Genomic DNA, 8,871 nt, shown 5'->3' on the forward strand with positions numbered 1-8,871 from the left:
TACTTTTTTGCTACTGAGCAGTTGAAGCTGCTAGTAGAAGCCCTTCTTAATGGTGAGATTCACATATATCAATTCCCATGTATGTTATGTCTGTTTAATCTAGAAGAGGACATGGGTGGGCACCAGAGTAGAATGCATTAAAGCTTGCCTGACCATTACTAATGAGGGCTGACCTTTGCAGCAATATATACACTCAGTTTATTAAAGCAGGGGCAGAACAATCTCCAGGCCTTTGGTCAATCTAGGTTGCTTGGGGCTGAGGAATTTCCATTTAAAATCTCTCTTCAGGTGATAAAGACTGATTCAATAGAGATCGGCTAATAAAGAAAGTGCTGGAAGCTACTATTAAATTCTAGCTTCTGTCAGCTTAACAGCAAAAACTTTTAATGAGGAAACCATTAAAGTTGACCTAATGAATCAGAAATGCTTTTCCTTGCTGGCTAATTATAGAGTGCCTAGAATATCTTCCGACATATGTAATTTAGAAAATACTGATCTATTGAGTCTCCCTGCTCTCAAAGGAAACCTGTTGCATGGCAGTGAAGTGAAAAATGCACTTTATAGCTTTCCTGCGAGGGTGTGGGGCTTGACCCAGCTTCACAAAGAGCCTCTGTGGTCAGGTAGGTTATATACAAAGGATACAGGAATTCAAAATACTTTTGTGCGTGTGTGTGCACGCGCGTGTGTGTGTGCTTGTGTGTAAATATCATTCCAGATAAAGCATTCTAATTGCAGAGAAACACTATTGCTTACTGCAGGTTTCAGTTCACTGGTGAGAGAGATTTGTGTTCGCACTGAGTCTTAAAGAGAGGTTCATATCAAATACCTTAGTGAGTAAAGTGGAAAAAATAAGCAAATACCTTTTTGGCAGTGGCAGCAAGACACAAGTGGAAGGACATTCAGAGGTAGTGGATGTTACTGAAGGAAGATGATCACTGTTTGCTTAAAGATTTCAATCCTGGCAGCAATTTTTTTTCTTTCCCCATCTCCTGCGTAATGGATTATGTTTCTAATTTTGATATTGCAGTAGTGTCAAGAGCTCCCAATCAGGACTGGGCCTGGCTATGCTAAACAGTGTACGGACCCACTAAAGAAATGATCCCTTCCTTCAGATGTCTTCTGTTTAACTAACTGAGGAAAGATTTGCTTTCCCTATCTCCCAGGCAGGGGGAAGGGAAGAATGAAGCATAGGGAGAGCAAACCATTTATCCCCAAACTGCAGCAGAGCCAGAAACTGCATCCAGATTTCTCAGGGCCTGATCTCTTCACCCCAGGGCCCTCTTGTCCTTGTATTACTGCCTGGATGTTCATAGCACTCTTCATATTCTTTAGGGATATAGGATACTTGATGCCCTTTCATATGGTCCCATATGAGCCTGGACGTTTTCTCCTTCCATGAAGCTCTGCCACATGGCTATAAACATACAGCTAAGGAGGCCTGCGTGTAAGTCCACTTTGGGGATCACTGTTGCCAGTCTTTGACTAGGCAGTTTCTTCATCCAACAAGCCTTTCCCCCCTGCTTGGGACTGATAGGTTTTCCAGTTTAGCTATCCATGTTTTGCTCCCTCTAAGTCCTCTGCCTAGAAAAGCTTATTGTATAACCTAAGTTAATTAGTCTATTTAAGGTGCAAATCTACCTCAACTTCTGCCTAAAATTACTTTTAGTTCCTCTTACTGTTTTGCAGTTGTGTACTGTGGAAAAGGTCTTTACACAGGTTATTTGGAGGCCATGGTGGATGGAAAAAATTACAGTGAGGCAGGATATGTCATGGGAGGGACCAGGGATCCATATTTCCGTAGATCCAGTAATCAGCACCACATGAGTGATGTGGCAGGGCTGTGGGTGTTCAGGGGCTTTGGTTGCAGTAGTAGCAATGGTGGGGCTGCACTGTAATTCTCAGTATGCCAAGCATTCAAAGATCCCGAGTCAGCTTCTAATATCATAAGAGTTGAAATAAATCCAATTTTGGCTTCTTTTCCTTCTGGCTTTTGGGCCCATAGGATGTACTTAAGTTGCATTTTAAGTTGTTTTTTTCTCTCCTCCCCCTGCAACCACAAAGAGGTTAGGCCTTTTTAAATGGAAGCTGAGCATTACACCTAGTTATGGCCTTTATCTTAAGACCTTGTTATGCATTGCACTTCAAGCTGCTCACATGTTGATCAGTGTTAGTGCTAGCTAGAGTTTGGAGCAGTTTCATCTTAAGGCCAAAAACCTCCTCTGACTGTCCCTCACCTGCGCAGTTGTGACTTGTCAGCAGGGGGCTGGGGAGCAGGGGCCAGACTAGGAGCTACAGCTGGAAGTTGTCACGAGAGGGCTGGTGATCCAGGATGGGCTTCTCTCCCTGCTGTAGGTACGGGCTTGTGAGAGATGGGTTGGGGCAGGGTGGGGAGCAGAAACATGAAGCTGGGAGGTGGAGAGTTAAGGTTGGGTAATGACATAAGAGATGGAAAGGAAATGGGGTTGGGGGAAGGGTGGTGAAATGAAGGAAGTCAGCCACTGAAGGATAAAATAAAAAGAAGTAGAAGAAAAGGAATAAAGAGAAAGTATATGAAAGAAGGTCTCATTTTTCATAAATTGGGATTGGGGTGTGGGAGGTGTTGGTCATGTTTCCTGGAGTGGCTGGGGGGTGGGGGAGCAGTGAGTGAAGGTGCTTTTGGGGGAGCTACTGCCCCTGCCCTGAGAAGGAAAACCTAGCTCATGGGGACCCAATCCAGCTCCCTACTTTTGTCCTCCCCACCAGCCCCAAGCCCCCTGGACCCCACTCTTGTACCTGTCTGTGCCCCATCATGTAACTAGCTTGACAGGCTATTTGCATGGGGTTGCACCCCTGGGGGTGAGAAGGTCACACCTCTGGGAGCAAGAGGGGGAGTTGCTTTGGTGCCAGAACTGCTCACTGGGCAGTAGACTTCAGGGGGTGGAAAGCTTGTCCACATATAACAGGAGTGTGGGAGAAGGGACACTGCATCCTGGGATATTGGACAACTGCAAGTTGGGTGGCTCATTTGTGGGGAGTGGCCATACATTAATGGAACGTGAGTTGGGTAACATGGATCAGAGATAAACCTGCTCTGGAGTGGCATAACTTAGGCTGCCTAAAGCATGCTTCAAACCAGTTTCAGGTGTTTATGTGCAGACAACCCAGGGGGTTAAGAGCTATAGGAGCTGCCTAAAACTAGTATGTAACAAGGCCCTTAAGCAAAGAACGAGGGGCCAGATTCTATTTCATCTGTTAGGCACTTATGTTCCTGTTCCATCCTGCCTGAGACCTGTTAGTACAGAAGACGGCTGGGTCCTCCTCCTCGCTGTTTTTTTGTGACATTTTTTATTTGAAGGTCAGATAATTGGATATTGCATCTACATTAACAATCTCAGACATAAATAATGAAAGCCTCTAACTTGCAACAGGTTGACCTTCTGTGTGACAACCATGAACATTTCTTTGTCAGGCCCAGCACTGACAGTCGTATCTGCAAACACTGAGGGACTTTCAGGAGTCAAATAGGATATTCTTTCCAGGTTGTGCACCAATTACTATTGGCATGTGCTCTGTCTCCAGGAGATGCAATAGACCGCTGATCCCTGGGTTGAGTGAGATTAGCCACTGAAGGTAGCATGAGAAATATGATAGTGCTGTTTTTGTAAAACTAGAACTTATAATCAACATAACACTGACGACAGAACAAAATGACATTGAAATCTTGACCATTTATATAGACAACATCTCAGTACCATCTGTTTATAGGCCTCCAGGGAAGCATTTTGCCTTTGAGCCCAGGAAACCTGCATCGCAAAAAACAGACGCACATGTCACTTAAAGTCACTGGCTCAAAGATCTTTAGCACAAGGATCTTATATAGCTGCAGCATCACATGGGGTTATTTGGAAAATGAGAATGGTAACTTGGTCGAGACACGAGCCGAGGCATACCATCTAAGCCTGATCCATGACTTAAAGCTACCTGGGTCTTTGACTAACTCCTGATGGAGACAAAACTATACAACTTCAACATAGAAGTTATGTGCAAAAAAACCATGTTGGAGCCCATCCCCCAGATGCAGTACGGACCAATTGCTATCAGTGTTACAGCAGCCATAACACCAAATATGCTACCAATGTGTGGATGCTCCCATTTAAAGAATGAAAATTGAAGTGGCTTTTCTGAAGACCTTGACAAAAAAGTGGCACACATCAAACCAGCCTCAGATAATTATGACCTTTTCATAAATGCACTGCGCAAAACCTCAGAAAGGTGTATACCTCAAGGATGCAGAACTGAGTATATATTGGGGTTTACTCCCATGCTAGGAGCCAAATCCAAAAAATACAAGCAAACATTACAAAGAGATCCTTTCTCAGAAGACAATATCATGGCAGGGACAGCCCTAACTAACAAGCTCCAAGAAGAAAGATGACGAAAATGGAAAGACTTGATCAAAGGAATAGATATAACTCATGCTAATAGGAAAGTGTGGTTAATGATTAGCAAGCTGAATAATGACCTGAAGAAAGTACAGCGATACCCCAACATCACAGCCAACCAGGTTGCTCACCAGCTCAGCGGTAAAGCTCTGAGTAAACAGCCTAAAATATGGCTTAGGTGGCAAACTGATCTGGAGGAAAATCATTTTAGCATGCCATACATAATGGATGAACTGAATGCCAGAATAAATTACTTGAAGAATGACAAAGCAGCTGGACTTGATGACACGTGCATAGAGCAGATCAAGCACTTCAGTCTTGCAACCAAGTTTATAGCTGTTACAGCTTTTTAACAATAGTTTATCAACTCTTTTAACACCTAAACTAGGCAGAAAGCCCATGTAATAGCTCTATTAAAGCCAGGGAAGGATGCCTCTGGTCCAGAGAGCTTCAGGCCAGTGTCACTCTTGTGCCATCTTTATAAAGTTTATGAATGCCTTGTACTCAATCACCTTTCACTTCATATTGAGCAATTCCTAATAGCTGAACAAGCTGGATTCAGACTAGGCAAGTCCTCCATTAGCTAAATACTAAACATCACCCATCACATAGAAGGTGGCTTCGATAAAGGGATGATAATAAGTCTGTGTTTGCAGACCTATCGGTGGCATGTGATACAGTCAACAACTGAAACCTGGTTGCCAAAGTCTATAATATGATACACAACCACCACCTAGTGCAGCCCATCTGATCTCTTATGAAAGAAACAGAGCCGCTGGAGACTAAAATTAAACAGCCTCCCACAGGGTAGTGTGCTAGCACTGGTCCTCTTTAACATATATATTAATGACTAGCCATACAGCATAATATAAAGAGCTTTGTATATACTGATGAGCTATGCATCACATTGCAAGAAAAGGACTTCACCACTGTTGAGAACAGATTAACATGTGCACTGAGCAACCTCTTGCATTATTACAGTAAGAATCAGCTTCTTGCCTATCTAACCAAGATATAGGTCACAGACTTTCCCCTACACTATAGAGAAGCCAAGCAGAAATTGAATGTCACCCGGGATGGAATTCCATTAACTAATCATTCGAAACCTGTGTATTTGGGGGTTATGTTGGATCAAACACCTACCTTCAAAGCACACACGGAGAAGATGAAAGGGAAAGTCAGCACCCACAATAATGTACTTTGAAAGTTGGCCGCCTCAAAGTGGGGAATGAATCCCGCTACATTATGAACAACTGTTCTTGCCTTGTGTTACTCTAGAGCAGAGTATGCATGTTGAATATGGGAATGATCACTTCATGCCAAGAAACTAGATCCAGTTCTAAATAATAGCTGTCATAAAATAACAGGATGTCTAAAATCAACATGGAAGGATAGCGTGTACTTATTGGCTGGCATTGCACCATCTGATATCAGAAGAAAGGTAAAGAGCCAAAAAGAAAGATCACAGTTGATTGAGTACCGCAGGCATCCACTCTGTGATCACACAGAAGTAACCAAATAGCTTAAAGTGTGAAATAGTTATGATCAACATTGCAGCCTTGGACATGATGGCTGACAGGGCACAACTGAGGTTACGGAAGGAAAGATTATGTACAACCAGATGCCCTGAAATGCACCTTAGCACCTTCCCAGAGGGGCTGATACAGACCGGGCAATGTGATCATGCCCAAACCACCTGCATACACCAACTGGAAGATCAAAAACAAACACGATTTAATGGGTCTACTCCAGGGGTTTTTAATCTTTTTGTAATACGAAAAGCCCCCTTTTTAATAAGTGAACCCTCGAGAGGTGGGTTGGGAAGTGGCGGCAGTGCAGCATCTGTGTGGCCCTGCTCCTGTGAGGCAGTGGCGCGGGGTGGTGGTGCTCCATCCCCATCTGCCCTCGCATACCTCCTGGGACCTTTCAAAGTATCCCCAGGGTCCGTGTACCCCTGGTTGACGATCCCTGGGCTACTCTAATGACATGAATACATGCAAGTGCACTGAAGTGCAGACCATGGAGCACCTGCTCATTTGTTGATGCCAGTGCGGGATTACGACATGCTGAGGCTTTAAGTTTTGTCCATCTTAAGAGGCCCCATACAATAAAAATAATCCAACGTATGTATATTTTTGTCAGATTAGCTGAAAATGTCCATATTTAGAGAGTCATTTTCCCATATCTCCTTTATCTTCTTTATTTACCAACTGATTATTATAAAACTTGATATTGAATCAGTTTTTTTCCCCCCTTCTTTAGAGGCCCCGCATATTGTGAGACCCTAAACTGTAGCCTAAGCCTAAATCCAGCACTGACTGATGCCTTGGTGAGACCTGTACAAAGGAGGACATTGCTGCAGCAACAGAAAGAGCCATTGCTTATATACGATTCTGGAAAAACATCTAGTTTATGACAAGGACATGAGAAGAAGCATTTTGTACTAGTGGATAGTGAGGGACTTGAACAGGATAGAATAGAACTGCACTTAAGTCACTAAGTCCTCTTTGATGCCTACTAGGTAGAACAGACTGATTAAATGTTAGGAGACTTGCCAAAAATATTCCAGGATTTGGCAGCCCTGACTTCTGTCAGTAACTGAGAACTAAAGCAATGTTTCGGTCACTTAAACCAGGGGTGTCCAAGGTCTGGCTGGTGGAGCCACATACTCTAGCCCTGAATAGTAGCCCTGGGTCTAAAGCTGACACACAGGCCACACGTGGTGCACAGCAGACCAGCCCTATGTGCAGGACTTGGGGGACACAGTGCATGGGGCATCTGCTCTGGGTCTTATGCTGAATGCTGCAATTGCATAAGGCTAGTTGACCCCCTCACCCCTGCATGCTGGATCCAGTGCCCACTCTGGCTGGTTCAAGATGTGTGCTACATGTAACACCTACTCCAGCCAATTTGGGGCAGGTGCCAGGTCCAGCACAAGTCCTGGAGCAAGCACTGTGCGTGGCACAGTCCCGGACTGTTCAGAGCAGGCACAGGAATCTGGCATGTGGTAATAAGACCATGGGTTCCCTGCATGGTGGATCTAGCATCCGCTCTGGCCTGTCTGGGATTGTGCTGCACACATCGCCTGCTCAAGCAGATCTGGGACACATGTTGCAGGTGGTATCTGTCCTGGACCAGCCAGAGTGGGCTCTGTGCAGTTTACAGCCTGGACCAGCCAGAGCAGGCATTGCGTGCGGCCCAGTCCTGGACTGGTTGGAGTGAGTGCTGGATCTGGCATGCTGCAGGGAGTGGGGGTGAGGCTCAATCCAGCCTGTTGGGCCAGCTGTGTGCCATTCACTGAGTGCGTAGACTAGTCCCACACCACTCAGCTGGCCCACGGGACCAGGTGAGTTTGACAGCCCTTACTTTAAGGGTAAATCCTAGGCTTCATGCTTGATATCTAAACTACAGGTCAGTTCTTAACTGTGCATAGCATTACTAAGAAGATTGACTTATTCTGTGTGCTTAACATTCCCAAATCTCTCCCTAGGCCTTCTAGTACTGTTTATTTACTTAGCTCTGGTTTTAGGCTATGAGTATAAATAATTTTATGGCTGAGCTTTCCTAACAGATGGCTTTATGGGCTGTATCAGCCACTAAAGAGCAGTACCAGGGAGCAAAGTGAAATGAGTATATAATGCAAACAGTTGTGTGCAGGCTTGCCACAAGCCATAGAAATAATTTGTTTATTGTATGTTCAGCCAGAGATGGGACTAAAAGACCAGCTGAGATTGGAAACCCTGTGGACAAAATTACTGGTATGCTATAGAGACTAACATAATTATGTAATTTGTGCCAGTCAAAGGGAACCACTCTTTGGAGTGGCTCACTACAGAGGCCTATAGATTCATGGCTTGTGATACACTAGTGTGCGTGTATTTGTTGACAGTATATGCTCTGTTCCTCTGGAAAACAGAACAACTCATTGATATTGCAGATTTTAGGAGATCTTTGCAAAAAAGACACTCTTTTAAAGAAGTAGTCTGATTCTGTGGCTCTTGGGGGCTGGACTCAATGATCCTTCAGGGTCCCTTCCAGCCCGAATGTCTATGAAATCTATGAAGTCAACGGAAAGATTTCCGTTGACTTTGGGCTTTTGACTTGGGCCCCATGATGTGGGGCCTGTAATTTAACCACCCTTTCAGCTCTTTCATCCAGGAGCCACCTTTTCAGTTCTTTACTGGAGGAAAGGAAAGAGGATCAGAGTAGCTGATATAATGGATCCATTTTAAATTGCCCTCCAGCACAGAGGCCTCCTAGACCAAAAAAGTCATTCAGGCCACAAGTACCAGTGACAGTAAATACAGCATAAGTTAAATTGATCTCCTCTAATAGTTTATATATATATGAGGGAAACAATAATATTTCATATAGATTTCATAGACATTAGGGCTGGAAGGGACCTCGGGAGATCGAGTCCAGCCCCCTGCCCAAAGGGCAGGAAGTCAGC

Source organism: Crocodylus porosus, unplaced genomic scaffold (assembly GCF_001723895.1).
Source record: "Crocodylus porosus isolate Cpor-Errol unplaced genomic scaffold, CroPor_comp1, whole genome shotgun sequence".
NCBI classification, from domain to species: Eukaryota; Metazoa; Chordata; order Crocodylia; family Crocodylidae; genus Crocodylus; species Crocodylus porosus.